Source organism: Mustelus asterias, chromosome 14 (genome assembly GCF_964213995.1).
Source record: "Mustelus asterias chromosome 14, sMusAst1.hap1.1, whole genome shotgun sequence".
Lineage (NCBI taxonomy): Eukaryota > Metazoa > Chordata > Chondrichthyes > Carcharhiniformes > Triakidae > Mustelus > Mustelus asterias.
Window position 1 is genome coordinate 70,382,180 of NC_135814.1, and position 18,187 is coordinate 70,400,366.

General features: G+C 41.3%; 1 protein-coding gene across 3 annotated transcripts in view; it reads left to right on the top strand.

Moving 5' to 3' along the window:
* myo1b (myosin IB) overlaps positions 1-18,187 on the top strand; it is a 294,758-nt gene that overhangs the window by 16,258 nt on the left and 260,313 nt on the right. The gene's annotated exons all lie outside the window — the stretch shown is intronic.

The window sequence follows — 18,187 nt, forward strand, 5'->3', positions numbered from 1 at the left end:
GTTGTTTTCCATTAACCTGACAAAAGGCCAAAGCTATTACAATCTTAGCTTCTGAGCAAAAATTTGCAGTTCTCCTGCCATTGAGGACACTCCACACAGCAACTAACCCCAACCTCATTGAATCCAATATAATATTTCCATTGGATCAATGGTTCATTGGGTCACTGCTCCATCTTGGCTGACAGGCTTCAGTCATCCCAAGACACTCCACAGCCAACAAATTACTTTTGAACTATAGTCACTTTTTTGTGTAGGCAGCAATTAGCAGGAAGAAAGGATCCATGAATACCAATGAGGCAAATGGCCTTTCGGTGATATTGATTGAGGAATTAATGTTGGTAAGGACAGGTCATTCTATTATATTAACCTTCATTGCTTTTGTAATACTTCAACCTTGCATTCTTCGGTTCTGAAGTTGCACTGATAAATTAGTCTTTACGTGTTCTGAAAAGCAACATTTAAAGTTCCACCGATGCATCAAGGAATTTTGAAAAGAACTTCTTCACTAATAATAAGCTATAGTTTAGAGTAAAGGATTGCACTCAAACAACTCTCTTGATAGAAACTTATTCCTGTGAGAAAAGAACCTTGCATTGAGGGAAAAATGGATATGTAATCATACAGAAGGCTAAGAATACTTGTGTGTCAGAACTAAAAATAGATTAAAAAGTCATAATAGATTATTTGATGCCTATGCTTTTTTGCCAGCTTTGGGTCATAATTAAGTTATAGCAAATCAGTATGACCGGACCGTAGGAACAAGAGTCGTCCATTTTATCCCTCTTTCTACTATTCAATAGATCTTGGCTGATCTGTGACTTAACTCCATGTGAGGCCTTTGTCTCATATCTCTTAATATCTTTTGGTTAACAACCTGTCAATCTTGTGTTTCATCTTAACAAGTGAACTAGCATCGATTGGCATTTGTGGAAGAGAATTCTGAACTTCTACGCAGAATTGTTTTCAAATTTCAATTCTGAAAAGTCTGGCTCTAAATTTAAACTCTGCTCTCTAGCCCTGACTCCCCAGCCAGTAGGAATAGTTTCTCTCTATCTACCCGATCTGTTCACCTTTTAAACTTAAACTGCAATCAAATCACTACTTAACCTTCTAAAACAATCCCAGTTTGTATAATCTCTCCTCATGATTTAATCCTTGAAGCCGAGGTATCATTCTAGTAAACCGACACTGCTCCCTCCAAGGCCAATATTTACTATATTATGGTGTGGTGCCCAGAACTCTGAAGCAGAGTCATACAGACTCGCAGCATTAACTCTGTTTCCCTCTCCATAGATGCTGCCAGACCTGCTGAGTTTGCCCAGCATTCTCTGTTTTTATTTCTGCTCTCAGTGCTCCAATTGTGGTGTAATCATGGCTTTGCGTAACCGAAACATGACTACTCAATGTGGCAAATCCAGAATGCCATTAGCCTTTTTGATTATTTTCTGCACCTGTTCATGACATTTAGTGTTACTGGATCCTGAAGCCTCTTTGGACCTCCACTGAATTCCCACACGCCTCCCTCGCAGTTCGGTCATTTGCCATGGCTAGCATGAGTTCTATGGTCTTTTGAAAATGTTCTTTTGAAAACTGCACAACTGAAATGCCAATAACCCGTCCTTTCCCTTTTATAGATACTAACTGAACTGCCAAGATTTTGTTTTTAAGTCCACCACTTGCAGTTTTATTTTTACTTTCTTTTAATTTGGATTATACAGCCTCTGCTGTTTGTGGTGGAGTAATAGACTCAAAGTTTAGAACTGTGAAATTCTGTTATGAAGTTGTGATGGGGCTGTAGCAAAATGTAAAATGGCAAAAGAAACGCTGTCACACTGCAGAATAGAACTGCAATGCTATTGAATAGCAATGACTAGGATCTGTCTTCACTACAATTGAGTGCAGCAATAGGTCAGTGAATAGTACTTACTAATTTGGAATCTATTGCATATGAATAGTGATGAATAGCTTCAATTGCAATGGATGAATGAGCTCCACATGGCAGACCTAGTGAGGTGCAAAATATTCTGTTTAGCATGATTGATGCCCTTCCACTTAATTGTGTGAAAGCTTGAAATAGTAAATTGTTGGATCCTTAAAGCAATTAAAACCCTTTACATTTGCTTAGATCACAGAATTAGTATTGTGTTATGTTCAGGAATAAAAATGGAAAATGCTGTAAATACACAACAGGTCAGCCAGCACTTTTCTTAAAAAGAGAAAGACTGCGTGTGATCTATTCTCTTAGCAAATGTTGACTGGTCTATTGTATTTTTCTAACATTTTCTGTCTTTATTTTGAGATTAATTGTAATGTTTTTGTTCTTTTTTAAAATCATTTTTTCAGCTGCACATTTTCATAATTGCCACTAGACAGTTGTGTGATCCATTTGTCAGATTGGTGGATTTGTCAGTCTAATAAAACTGAAACCTCTGCACATTGATGTGGGGTTGCTAGGAATTAAACAAAAAAAAGATTTTTCTTTAACATTGAAATGGACAGGAAGATTGTTTTATATGATGTTGCTGAGAGGAGCTGTAACGTTGAACCGTGACTGATAACTATTGATATTTGGCTATTTCTTTCTTGCAACACAAATTGCAGGATGTGTGATTGTTCAGTTTAGTTGCTTTGTTGTACAGTTTTGCAGTGACAATTGAAGGCTGTGCGCAGAGTGTCACCCCAAGATTTCTTCTCTTATGATACAAGACATCAGTTCAGCCTGTCTGTGTGGTCGATAAGAACATGAGAAATAGGAGCAGGAGAAGACTATATGGCCTGTCAAGTCAGCTACACTATTGATCATGGATGATCTTCGGCCTCAAGTCCTCATTCCTGCCTGCTCCCCATATCTGTTGATTCCCTGGAAGACTAAAAGTCTATCTCTGGCTTAAGTATATGGTAAGAAGTCTAACAACACCAGGTTAAAGTCCAACAGGTTTATTTGGTAGCAAAAGCCACTAGCTTTCAGAACAGGCTGTCCCTTCGTCAGGTGGGTGGGAGTTCTGATTACAAACAGGGCACAAAGACACAAACTCAATTTACATGAATAATGATTGGAATGTGAGTCTTTACAGCTAATCAAGTCTTTTTAGCTTATTAGCTGTAAAGACTCACATTCCAATCATTATTCATGTAAATTGAGTTTGTGTCTTTGTGCCCTGTTTGTAATCAGAACTCCCACCCACCTGACGAAGGGACAGCCTGTTCCGAAAGCTAGTGGCTTTTGCTACCAAATAAACCTGTTGGACTTTAACCTGGTGTTGCTAGACTTCTTTCTGTGTTTACCCCAGTCCAACACCGGCATCTCCACATCTTAAGTATATGGTGCATCCACAGCCCTCTAGGTTAGAGAATTCTAAAGATTCACAACCCTTTGAGTGAAGAAATTTCTCCTTATCTGTGTTCTCTCCTTTCTCAGAGTGGTTCAGTTAAAAAGGGTGTTAGACAGCGTACGTCCTCTCACCATGTTTATTCAACATCCAAGCATAAATGTGGCCTGGCCCCACTCATCAAGGAAGTTCATGTCTTGGACACAACAGGAGCAGATATTTTGAAAAAGAAGTAAAACCGGGCAAAACACATGCAAGACTCCAAATGGCATAGATGGTATCAGAACTTGGCCAGGCCTCTCTGTGGGACAAGCAGTGAGGGCAGCAAATAGAAATTGGTAGCGAAAGATTGTGCGTAGTATAGCCAAGCCTCAGAATGCTGATGAATGAAAGACAGACAAATGGTCCTAGATAATTGGGCCCTCATTCTGAAACTGTGCCCTCTTGTTCTTGATTGCCCAGACAGAGGAAACAATCTCTCAGTATCTACACTGTCAGGCCTTGTTTCAGTGAGATCGCCTCTCATTCTTCCAAACTCCAGAGAATATAGCCCTGATTGACACAACCTCTTATCCCAAAGAACAAACTCTTGAGCCTTTACTGGGTACGGCCTCCAATGCAAGTATATCCTTCCTTAAATATGAAGACCAAATTCTAGATGTGGTCTCACCATCACTCTGTACAATTGTAGCAAGACATCTTTAATCTTGTGTCTCAAACCTCTTGCGATAAAAGCCAATATGTCATTTTCCTCAATTCCGTGCTGTATCTGTATAAATAGTTTGTGTTCCTTGTATGAGTATATCCAACTCTATCCAAACATTGCCATTTTCTAGGTTCACACTTTGAAAAAACATATCCTGATTTTCTATTCTTATGACTAAAGTGAATAACCTCTCACTTCTCCACACAATACTCCATCCGTCATCATGTTGCCCACTCACTTAATCAGTCTGCATCTGTTTGCAGTCTTCTGGTGTTCTCCTCACCGCTTGCATTTCCATTGAGCTTTGTATTGTAGGTGGAAATAGAGCGAGAACAGTAAGATGATGCTCTTGAAATTGGAGAAAGTGAACCTGTGCTCCGTTTTATATAACTTCAAAAAACAATCTAGCTACAAACCAAGTGACCAAAGTGATTCCACTATAGTGAAGATGTAATTTTCCGACATTGCACTGTTCATACAGAACATAATTTGAAGAAAGTGCATCTTGGACATTTGGGCATGTGTTGTGTATCCATTTTCCAAATGGAAGTTTAAAATTGTTTGCAGGAATGTGCCCGAACTTCCAAATGTCTTATTGGTCTATGAGCAATGCTGGCTGGGCCCTCTAACGTCCTTGTGGGTGTACTTGTACCAATTAGATTGCAGCAGTATAAGAAGGTCACCAGTACGTCATCACCTTCTCAAGGGCAATTGGGGATCAGCAATGCTCACATTCCATGGAAGAATAAAAATTAACATTAGGCAAAGGTTTAGCTCCATGTAGTATTCAAAATTAATTCCCCTAAATTCTATTCAGAGCCTTAAGAGTTTTGCATTGACATTTAAGATGTAGTGGAGAATATCTGTAAAGTCAGATTTTTATTGCTTTTGAATGTCTGTACTCATCAAATACTAGTGCTGGGGAATATTCACTTTGGATATTCATGATAGCATAAACCACTCCTTTTAAAGTAATCATCAACATAGAATCCCTACAGTGCAGAAGGAGGCTATTTGGCCCATCGAGCCTGCACTGACGACAATCCCATGCAGGTCCTATCCCTGCTGCCTCATGTATTTGCCCTGCAAATCCCCCTGACACTAAGGGTTAATTTAGCATGGCCAATTAACCTAACCTGCACATCTTTTGGATTGTCAGAGGAAACCGGAGCACCCGGAGGAAACCCATGCAGACATACCTTATCCCTAAACTGAGTAAAGCACTGTCTCATAAAGTTTTTGCACTAGTCACTGCTACTTTTGACTGGAATGTTGAATCTTGTGTGAGCTTGAACTATGGTCGTATACCTACTCTGAACAGTGTTCAGGCTCCAGAAGCTCATTTCAGCCAGCAGAAAGGATAGAACAAAACTATCGGACTGGATTAGATTTGAACCCAGGTCCCAGAGATGAAAGGATAATGCACTTGAATGCATTAACCCATTCGCAAATTATTGTGGTGATTTTGAAGAAATATGTGCATACAAATTTTGGCATTGCAATATTTTTGTGCTAGGTTTCACAGTACTGCCTTCAATTTAAAAAACAAAATTCTGTGGATGCTGGAAATCTGAAAAAGAACCAAGCACTAGAATTACGCAACAGGTTTACCAGCATCTGTGGAGAGATGTTCTGAAGAAGACTCTGTTCAACTTCATAGAACCCCAACAGTGCAGAAGGAGGCCATTCGGCCCATTGAGTTCTCACCGACCACAATCCCACCCAGGTCCTATTCCCGTAACCCCACATATTTACCCTGCTAATCCTCCTGATCCTACCCTCCTGATACCAGGGTCAATTTAGCATGACCAATCAACCTAACCCGCATCTTTGGACTGTAGGAGGAAACCCATGCAGACATGGAGAACGTGCAGATTCCACACAGACAGTGACACGAGGCCAGAATTGAACCTGGGTCCCTGGCGCTCTGAGGCAGCAGTGCTAACCACTGTGCCACCGTGCTGCCCTTTCAAGTGAACTTGAAACATAACTTTTTCTCTCTTCACAGATACTCCCAGACCTGCTGAGTATTTTCAGCACTTTTTAAAAATCTCTGCCTTCAGTAATATTGGTGTCTTTGGAGTTTTTTCATCCGTACTGCTTGAGACTATAGTAGCAAACGGTATCTGTAGCATCACTGATGGACATCTGTTTTGGCTCCATGGAAGTTGAGTGCAGAACTTTATTGTAGGAATCAGTCAGTAAAGCAGTTCCTCAATTGTGGGTATGAATGAACCTCACCCAACCATCAGAAAAAAAATCTAATGCTCAGAAAATTAAGTTTCAAACTGTGATTTTCAAACAATCTTCCATTCCATATTAGTCATTTTTGAACTTTTTCTTAATAGGAAGTGTTCAGAAAGGCAATTAAGTATAGCTCAGTTTACATTTTTAGACTTTGATCTCTCTCTCTATCTCTCCTTAGGAGTAAGGCAACCTATTAAAGAAATAAAATGGCAGAAAGTGGTATTGACTTGGTGGTATTTGCCATGCTCTTTAACATCATAATTTAATTGTTAACTACAACCATTCCAAACTTCTCAGTCATAGTTTTGGTTTGTACTTTGAATGTATGCCCAGTTACAGTTCTGACTAACCTGCAAGTACAGTCGAGGACAGTAGTGGGAAGTTGTGCGTGGAGCCTGGAGAGATAGGAGAGGTGCTAAATGAATATTTTTCATCAGTATTCATGCAGGAAAAAGACAATGTTGTCGAGGAGAATACTGAGATACAGACTATTGGACTAGACAGGATTGAAGTTAATAAGGAGGAGGTGTTAGTAATTCTGGAAAGTGTGAAAATAGATAAGTCCCCTGGGCCGGATGGGATTTATCCCAGGATTCTCTGGGAGGCTAGGGAGGAGATTGCAGAGCCTTTGGCTTTGATCTTCATATCGTCATTGTCTACAGGAATAGTGCCAGAAGACTGGAGGATAGCAAATGTTGTCCCCTTGTTCAAGAAGGGGAGTAGAGACAACCCTTGTAATTATAGACCAGTGAGCCTTACTTCTGTTGTGGGCAAAGTTTTGGAAACGATTATAAGAGATAGGATTTATAATCATCTAGAAAGGAATAATTTGATTAGGGATAGTCAACATGGTTTTGTGAAAGGTAGGTCGTGCCTCACAAACCTTATTGAGTTCTTTGAGAAGGTGACCAAAGAGGTAGATGAGGGTAAAGCTGTTGATGTGGTGTATATGGATTTCAGTAAAGCGTTTGATAAGGTTCCCCATGGTAAGCTATTGCAGAAGCTAGAGTCATGGGATTGAGGGTGATTTAGTGGTTTGGATCAGGAATTGGCTAGCTGTAAGAAGACAGAGGGTGGTGGTTGATGGGAAATGTTCATCCTGGAGTTCAGTTACTAGTGGTGTACCACAAGGATCTGTTTTGGGGCCACTGCTGTTTGTCATTTTTATAAATGACCTGGATGAGGGCGTAGAAGGATGGGTTAGTAAATTTGCGGATGACACTAAAGTCGGTGGAGTTGTGGACAGTGCGGAAGGATGTTGCAGGTTACAGAGGGACATAGATAAGCTGCAGTGCTGGGCTGAGAGGTGGCAAATGGAGTTCAATGTGGAAAAGTGTGAGGTGATTCACTTTGGAAGGAGTAACAGGATTACAGAGTACTGGGCTATTGGTAAGATACTTGGTAGTGTGGATGAACAGAGGGATCTGGGTGTCCATGTGCATAGATCCCTGAAAGTTGGCACCCAGGTTGATAGGGTTGTTAAGAAGGCGTACAGAGTGTTAGCTTTTATTGGTAGAGGGATTGAGTTTCGGAGCTAGGAGGTCATGTTGCAGCTGTACAAAACTCTGGTGCGGCCGCACCTGGAGTATTGCGTAGAGTTCTGGTCACCGCATTATAGGAAGGATATGGATGCATTGGAAAGGGTGCAGAGGACATTTACCAGGATGTTGCCTGGTATGGTGGGAAGGTCTTCTGAGGAAAGGCTGAGGGACTTGAGGCTGTTTTCGTTAGAGAGAAGAAGGTTAAGAGGTGACTTAATAGAGGCATACAAGATGATCAGAGGATTAGATGGGGTGGATAGTGAGAGCCTTTTTCCTCGGATGGTGATAGCTAGCACGAGGGGACGTAGCTTTAAATTGAGGGGTGATAGATATAGGACAGATGACAGAGGTAGGTTCTTCACTCAGAGAGTAGTAAGGACGTGGAATGCCCTGCCTGCAGCAGTAGTGGACTCGCCAACATTAAGGGCATTTAAATGGTCATTGGATAATTATATGGATGATATTGGAATAGTGTAGATTAGATGGGCTTTAGATTGATTTCACTGGTCGGCGCAACATCGAGGGTCAAAGGGCCTATACTGCGCTGTAATGTTCTATGTTCTTTGACTTGCATTTCTCTAATATCACACCCCGAAATATCTCCCAAACTTCATTCCTTTCCTGCCCTTGGTGTTCAGGTTGCAAGACAACACTTATTATTTTACCTTGGCTCCTACATTCCACCTTCCTCACTTTGACTTGCTTTGCATTCTCCCACGAAGGTTTTGTACCATCTATATAACTGTCACTTGTTTTTAATGATCTACTTAGTATCGGGTGATAAAATGCTCAAGTGGCTTAGAAACCAATGTATTAGCTTGCCGCACTAAGTATCTTTGCTACTTCTAGGTCCTACAGTGAATTTGGACCCTTATTCGGATGTTCATTCAATATAGGCTGAAATAGAGGGAGTGCTGCATTATCTGAGATGCCATCCTTCAGATGAGGTATTAAAGTAATATCCTAGTTGCCTGACCTGATAGTGGATGCTAATGATAGCATCACACTATTCAAACAAGATTTTAAAACAATTCTTAATACATAAGAACTAGGAGTCGGCCACCTGGCCCGTCGAACCTGCTCCGCCATTCAATAAGATCATGGCTGATCTTTTCGTGGACTCAGCTCCGCTTACCTGCCCGCTCACCATAACCCTTAATTCCTTTACTGTTCAAAAATTTATCTATCCTTGTCTTAAAAACATTCAATGAGGTAGCCTCAACTGCTTCACTGGACAGGGAATTCCACAGATTCACAACCCTTTCTGTGAAGAAGTTCCTCTTCAACTCAGTCCTAAATCTGCTTCCCCTTATTTTGAGGCCATGCCCCCTAGTTCGAGTTTTACCTGCCAGTGGAAACCACTTCTCTGCTTCTCCCTTCATAATATATGTTTCTATCAGATCTCCCCTCATTCTTCTGAATTCCAATGAGTATAGCCCCAGTTTACTCAGTCTCTCCTCATAAGCCAACCCTCTCAACTCTGGAATCAACCTAGTGAATCTCCTCTGCACCTCCTCCAGTGCCAGTATATCCTTTCTCAAGTAAGGAGACCAAAATTGTACACAGTACTCCAGGTGTGGCCTCACTAGTACCCTATACAGCTGCAACATAACCACACTGTTTTTAAACTCCATTCCTCTAGCAATGAAGGACAACATTCCATTTGCCTTCTTAATTACCTGCTGCACCTGCAAACCAACTCCTTATGATTCGTGCACAAGGACACCCAGGTCCCTCTGCACAGCAGCATGCTGCAATTTTTTACCATTTAAATAATAGTTCATTTTGTCGTTATTCCTACCAAAATGGATGACCTCACATTTACCAACATTGTACTCCATCTGTCAGACCCTTGCCCACTCACTTAGACTATCTATATCCCTTTGCATATTTTCAGTGTCCGCTGCACACTTTGTTCTGCCACTCATCTTAGTGTCATCTGCGAATTTTGACACACTACACTTGGTCCCCAACTCCAAATCATCTGTGTAAATCATAAACAATTGCGGTCCCAACACTGATCCCTGAGGCACACCACTAGTCACTGATCGCCAACCAGAAAAAGACCCATTTACCCCCACTCTTTGCTTTCTGTTAGTTAATACCATCCATTAATTAATAGTATGGCAGTGGTGCAGTGGTATTGTCACTGGACTAGTAATTCAGAGACCCAAGGTAATGTCCTGGGGACCCAGGTTCAAATCCCACCATGGCAGATGGTGAAATTTGAATTCAATAAAAAAACTGGAATTGAAAGTCTAATGCTGACGATGAAACATTATCAATTGTCGTTTTTTTTAAAAAAGCCTCTGGCTCACTAATGTCCTTTAGGAAAGAAAATCTGCTGTCCCTACATGTAACTCCAGACTCTCAGAAAGGTGGTTGACTCTCAAATGCCCTCTGAAAGGGGATTTGGGGATGGATAACAAATGCTGGCTCAGCCAGTGACACCCACGTCCCATAAAATGAATCACTTAATAATAAACACCATTTGTAATGATCTCTGTTAAGCTTTTAATCTTCTCACTCGGTTTGGTAACAATAACTGTTATGGATAATAATTGATCAGCTACAATTAAAATGGTGGCCCAATGGACATCTGATACTTCTCCTTGATAATTTCAAAATAAATTTTGTGCAATATCGAAGTGGAGTTGTGAGCATTGGTAGACTATTAGTTATTGATTTGAGCATATTTGTGCAAAGAGAACTCTGGGTAACAAAAACAGCAAGGGAGAAAAAGAAAACATGCATTTCAGTCAGGTGGGAGTTGAGCCAAGTTATTCTGATGCTGTTGTGACCCTGAACATGTTTGTTCAGCAATCTTGCGAATGATTAGTAGTAGTTGGTACTGAGGGCCCAATCGTTGCAGTGTACAAAGGTTACATAGAGAAAAATGAACAATATGATAGTAACCAATGTATGTTAAAGTGGATATTTTAATGGTTGTAATGTGAATTCAGTTTTGGCCTTTTTAATTATGACCCCCCACAGAAATGTGCTTGTCATCTATTTAGATGTTTCAAAATTCCTTTCCACCTTTAGATATATTAATATTTTTGTAACAGTGGGTTGATGATTAGGAATCTATTGATTGCATTACATGAAAGTATTGGATAAGTATTCATTTTAGAGAGAGATTTAGAATGCCGAATTAGGTCAACATACTGAAGATATTAGATTTGCAACAATGATTTGCATTTACATAGCACATTTTAATGTACCAAAATGTTCCAAGGTCCTTCAAAAGGCATATTATCAGACAGAATTTGGCACTGAAGGAGAGATTAGGATAGGTGAGGGTTCAAATGAGTAAGAGTGCTTTAAATTGGAATAATTAGTGCCTGTTGATAGCAAAAAGTCAGGGACCTAAACTCTGGTGGCAGTTGAATGTGTTCCCTGATTTAGACTGAAATTTTAAATTTGTTCACTGATATGGTGTCCTGTTCATGAACTTTCAATCAATACTTTTTAAACTGGGCACAGACTATCAAATTGGTGGCTGTAAATTATTTAACCATTAGTATTTTGAGTTTCAGACATTCTCAAGTGAATATCTAATTAAACACAGACATTCACAGCCATTCAGAGAATTCACACATCGCTTTGTTTAAGGATGGATAGACACATAAGGACAATAGAATTCCAGTTAACCTGGAAACTTTGAAACTCAATGATGTAAAATGGGTGTGAATGGATCCTATTAATCTTCAATTGAATTATGATGGTTTCCCTCATCCAAACTAAACCGGGTGAATCTGAAGGGGCCTGACAACAATGCAGGATGATTCAAATCAATAATCACACTGCCCTTTGGAAAAAGGACTTTGAACTTTTGGAAGTCACATGATGAGGAAATCACTTTGCTTTTAAAACCAGCAAGAAACTGCTGTTAGACAGAGTTGTACTGAAAGCCATCAAATTCCAAGCCAAGGTAGTAAACAGCAATACCTTTGGAAGTGGAAGACCCTAACAGAGAGAGAGAAAGATGCTGCAACATGTTCCAGTTAAAGTTCACCTAGAAATTCACTTACAAGAAACTATAGCCTGCTGAAAAGCCCTCACTTTACACTGCCTTCATTTCAACTTTAAAGCATCAACTGCATCTAAGAAACTACAATCTGTTGCAAAAGATGCTGAGATTTTAAGATGTAACAGTATATTACCACCTTCTGTATCCAATCTTTGCATGTGTGCATGTGTGAAAGTGTATGTGAGACTTGTGAGTGAAGTATTGCATTTTAAATTTGGGGTAAGTGTTTGATAAATAATCTTTATTTTAAACTCACAAACAGCTTTCTGCTGGTTTTATTTAATCAGGCACACATCCTGAGGATAAGGAAATACACAGCTCCTAAATGCAAACATCCTGATGATGGATATTTAAAAGAAACACACGTGGTCAATAACACCAGTTTGAGTTTGAAATTTAATGCATATTTTTACAGAACAATCACAATTCTTTCTTGCTGTTTTCACTGACGGATACAAAACTAATGCCTTTAAAAGTGATATTGGTTTGGATTTAATGGTGTCCTACTTGCAAAAAGACAATGTATCTGGGCTGAATGAATTAATCTCAGTAGTAGGAGCGCTTCAGTTGCCTCGGGGTTCCTTGCCTGGGAGATGGAAAAATAGTAAAGATTGATGCTTCTGATTATTATCCAGTGATCTCGTTAGAATGTGCATGCACTTGAAAATTGAATGAAGAAGGAATTAGCATCAGTCTCATGGCCTGTTCCCCACAGTCTTGGTTCGTACTTGAAAGATTGTCACCTGAGATAAAGTGAGGAGATTGGCACCCATGGAACAATAGAACTGGTGTCTTTTTGGTCAACACATACAGATATTAGTTTTCCCTTCGTTTCCAAATAAAACAAACTGCAACAAATAATTTTTGAGAGAACAGAAAATGAGCATGATTCTTGAGAGATTTATTTTTCACACAGGTGAAGCATTTTATGACTGGAGGTTGCAATTTACATTAATTGGGTCCATATGGACTAAATAATGGAAAGTTATCAGCAGATTCTTCAGAAAGAAACTGCTGGTGATTTAATTTGAAAAGGGTTTTGTGTTTAGTTATAGGGTAAGTGAATTAAGGTATTTTATGTGTCCAATATTTAAAGGAATTATGAGATATTATACAAGATAAATTGATAGATATAGACCTAATGCTGGTAATCAGGCTGTTTGTTGAATATATGCAGAAATATGTCGAAATGACAATATCAACTGTCATTGAAATAGAATTCCCCAAGGAACTTGGTCAACTGTATTAATGCAACTTTTGAGAGCCAGTGGATAGGTGGATTACTTAGCCCTGCCCTGCAAAGTAATATCTAATATTTCACTCTCATATCTTCCAATTACAAATCTGGGGGGAAATGAAAGGGAATGCAGTTGGTGCAGTTTTTAAAGGGGAAAAAATAATTTGAGGAAATGCATAGTTCTGAGTATTAAGACTTTAAATAGATGTTGTTTGTTCGTTGTGATGCCCCAGGACTATATAACCCTTCTTGCCAAATGTTCTTTTAGCATTATGACTATGGCAAATGCAGACATTTATATAGCTAATGATGCACTGTTCAGGAAGTGGCCATGACTGCCATATTGTGAGAGAATTTGTCACACAGTTAGTCAGTCAAGTCATATTTAAGCTCGATGAGACATTAACGCAATCCCTATTTGTATTTCTCTGTAATTTCTTTATAGTCCTTCGGTGGCCTTGCCCTTCCCTACCCTGTAACTTCCTCCAGCCAACAAGTCTCGGAGATCTGCATTCATCTAATTCTGAGTACTCCCATTTTAATCACCTTACTGTTGTTGGCTGTGCCTTAGGTTGTCTTGGCCCTACACCTTTATGCCTTGCTTTTCTCCTTTTAAGATGTTCCTTAAAACCAACCTCATTGACCAAGCTATTGATTACTGACTAATATCTCATTGCCAAATTATTTAACTATTTGTGAAGTTGTAAACATGGGCAGCACGGTAGCATAGTGGTCAGCACTGCTGCCTCTCAGCGCCAGGGAAATGGGTTCAATTCCAGCCTTGGATGTCCGTCTGTGTGGAGTTTGCATGTTCTCCCCATGTCTGCATGGGTTTCCACTGAGTGCTCCGGTTTCTTCTAAAGATGTGCGGGTTAGGTTGATTGGCCATGCAAAATTGCCCTTAATGTCAGGGGGACTAGAAGGGTAAATATATGGGGTTACGGGGATAGAGTCTGGCTGGGATTGTTGTCGGTGTGGGCTTGATGGACCAAATGGCGGCCTCCTGCACTGTAGGGATTCTATGATTCTTCTATGATAGTGATTGGACATGGGAAAATATTTGGGCTGGAACCTTACCACGGTTAACATTGGTGGGATTTTCCCATCCCGCCAGTGAATGGAGTTTTGGCTGGCTGCCAAATTCACTGACCTCGCTGCTGCGGGAACATGGTGTGAATGGCCAGTAAGCTCGCATCCTTTGGGATGGGATTTTCTGGCTGTGCTCGCACCAAGAACGGAAAACTCTGCCCAAGATCAACGGACCTTTGCATGGTCCTGCTCGCCGGTTACGATTCCTGTGGCGGGTGGAATGGAAAAATTTTGCCCTAGGTGTTTGTTGGTCAAGAATCATCCAATTGGACCGCAAGATGTCTATTGGCTTTCCAGCTGACATGGGAAGGTGGTGCATGACAGGTGTAGGCATGTGGGTGAAAGGTCATAGGGGTGTGAGGATGGGGTGGTTGGAGGCAGGAGATAATGTGATAATGCTTTCAGCAATATGGCCAGAATTTATAATCCTAATGTCAGATGCAGTCTAGCTTCAGATGATGCAGTTTCTTAAAACATGAAAATGAGAGTTTTAAAGCGGTTATCAGCGTTAAACTGGTATAGTTAAACATGGTAATGGCCCCATTTTAATTACGTGTTCTTTCTTGTTCATGCAAGCTCTGGCAGTTTTGCAAACAATTTTTAAATGCCAAATAACTTACTTTGATGTGTTGATTTTGGAATTCCCTCTGAATTTTGTTGTCCAATTAATATATGCTCTGCCCATTGGCAAAAATTAGTATTTGTTTTCTATGGGGTGGGTTAAGTTGGCAACAGGACATCAATGAGGGTCCCGTGACCTTCCGGATATATCACGAATAGAATAAAGATCCTCCAGTGGAGCAATTTGAGTCAGCATCAAGATTGCCCAAACTGGTCAGGTCACTCCCATTGCCTAAATGCAAGACTTGATCTTGCAACTGGTTTTACAATTCGGAAATAACATGGGTTGAATTGCTCTCAGTGCAACATAGTACACTCAGTGCAGTGTGCAGCCCAGATTAGAGGGTATGAGCTATAAGGAGAAGCTGGACAAATTAGGGTTGTTTTCTCTGGAGAGGCGGAGGCTGAAGGGAGACTTGAAAGAAGTCTATAAAATTGAGATAGGGTTGACAGTCAGAATCTTTTCCCAGAGTTGAAATGTCTAATACCAGGGGGCATGCACTAAAGATGAGAAGGGGAAAGTTCAAAGGGACAAGTTTTTTTACACAGAGTGGTAGGTGCCTGGAACATGCTGTCATGGGTGGTGGTGCAGGCAGATAAGATGGAGGCTTTTAGATAAGCTCATGGATAAACAAGGAATAGAGGGATATGGACTAAGGGCAGGCAGAAGGGATGAGTTTAATTTGGCATCATGTTTGGCACAACATCATGGGCTGAAGAGCCTGGTCCTGAGCTGTACTGTTCTATATTCTATGTTCTAATTTTAAATAGGAATGTGATTGATTTTTAGCCTCTCGTGGAATTGAGGATTATGGGAAGTGGGCAGGGAAGCGGATGTGAGGCAGAAGATGCTATGCTTGCATTGAATGGCGAAGCAGATTTGACAGACTATGGGGGCGATTCTCCCAGCGCAACAGGCAGGAGACATCAGCGGAGGCCATTTAGCGGGCTCCCCACTGGGCGTCACGGCGCCGTATGTCTCCGGCTCCAAGTGTTTTGGAGTCATCAGTTCTCCGCCGAGCTAATTTAAGTATTTAAATTTGAATTTCCCTACTATTAGCGGGCCCGAGACTGAAGTCTCAGGGCCCGCTAGCGTCTTCCTGCCTGCCAGGAGTGGTTCACTCCAGCGGGGTTTACTACTGCTCCCCACTAACGGTGACCTGACCCTGCTGGAGGGAACAGAGCCCATGGAGGCCCCCTCCCCGCCCGGAGGTCAGGGGGTGCCCTCCTTGGCAGTGCCAATCTGGCCCTTGGCACTGCCCATCAGGCATCAGGCAGTGCCAAAGAGGTGGAGCCTGTTGGGGGCTGGGCCTGTGGGGGGGGGGTGCTGATGGGTGGGAGGTCCCACTGCCACTTTGCACAGGGATTGGTGGCAGACAGGAAGGGGTGATTGGGGCTATTGAGGGGCCATTGCTGGAGGGCAGATCTGGGACTGCCGGGGGGAGGGGGGGGGAGGGTGATGTTGGGATTGTCGGGAGTGGTTGGGACTGCCTGGGGGGGAGGGGAGGTGGGGGGCATGGGAGGGTGGAGGAGGAGGTCAGGGAGATCAGGGCTCGCAGGGAGCAACTTCGGGGCTGGCCCAGAGAGGTCTGAGAGGCCAACGATCGAGGGGTGGGCGGGTCAGTGGGCCAGTGATGTGAGGGATTGCAGGGCAGGCCAGCGATTTGGAGGCCGGCAGTGCAGGGCCACTGCGCATGCGTCGGTCTCGGTGCTGACAGATCAGCGCAAGAGCAGTGGCCCGCTCAGCACTATGCTGCCAGCCTCTCAGGTGGGAATTGGCCTTGCCCATTGATTTTGAGAGTGAATCTCGCTCGGAGACTCTGTAGTGCACAGACTGAGCGATTCATTCTGAAAATTCCGCTTCAAAAAATTAGAGGGAGTTACTCCAGTTTTCATGCGAATTCGGCACTTTAATTCTTTGGGGGTGAATCGCTCCCTATGAATTTCCTACATTATCGCACATCACTGAAATCAGACTCCACTTCTGTACCTTTGATAAATGTACAGAAATGAATCGGAATACTTCATTACCTTTTTGCTCCTGTACATTGGTACACAGTATATTTGACTTGTTTTGCAAAGATGTTTCACCATTTAATTTGCAAGTAATAAGAATTTCAGTTGGTCTGCAGAATGCTTCAATTGTTTGGATCTAGTAATCATTAATGAAGTCATGGTTGTATTGAGGCTTACCATTTATGATGTTTTGGAGACAGAACTATATTGTGCCATCAACAGGAAGCCTTATTTAATCGTAACACCAAAAAAGGGAAAATACTAAGGGTGAAACATCCAGTAGATACTCAAAACATCCTATAAGTACAACTTTGTTCTTCCTTACTGAATTAACACAGAATAGTGCTTATGGCAGTGACAACATTTAGACACATCTTGTTTTAAAGGTGTCACCTTTTTTCACATCCCATTTATATAAAATTTATGTGACAGTAAATTTATGTGTCATCAGTCTTGTCATGATGTTAAGGAGCAGAGGCATGTAAGAACAGCCTGGGGGTGAATTGTCCTTTTGATTTTTCTTTTTCTTTGTGGAAGTCTGCTTCAAAGGCTGTGCACACTTGTGGACAATCACATGGCAAAGATTCTGAAATTTTAATACAGAAATTTCAGATAAGGAATTTCATAAAGTCAATATACTTCCCAGGAGATGGACCAGAATCGATCTGAAAACCTCATGACATTATCCATTTGAGTATTGACAATGGGTAGCACTGGAGAAAGCAGGAGTTGTACTGTGTTATATCGAAAGAGATTGAATTTGATTGCTGATTTTCTGTGCTTCGGGAAAACTGAAAAATATTGTGACTGCACTAATGATGCTTTCATGTTGTCCGTTTCAATTCCTATTCTCTGAGTACATCTTGCCTGGGCTTTGAGTCTGCTTTCAGTTTACAAAAATGGATTTAACTGCATGAGCACTGTGATATATACACGGCTTTTTTAAGTCAACAAGCAGAAGGGGCAAATTCTAAAGTGAATCTGTTGCTTGTTTTCATACTAAATGAGGCCAGAGGAACACAAATATCCTTGGAGTCCAGACTTGCTTTATATAACTGCATCACAGCCCCAACTTTCCTCAATGTGGACACTTCCTGGAGAAGTGTCAAGAGAAAAGATAAAGTCTATGTTTGGTAGTAATCTGCTGATTTATTTTTATTTAGTTTGATCTGGAAAACCAAAGCTAAGCATTTAAAACTCATCACCACAGAGCACCAGGAACCAAAACCTTCTGCTGGCTGGCTGACTGAATTTACAGCAACACAGGATTTTCTCTGATACTGGCATCGTCCAATGTCGGGCAGGAAAAGTGGCATTGAGCCCGCCATTGGTAATAGCAGATCTTTACATCTTATAGTGCGGGGGGGA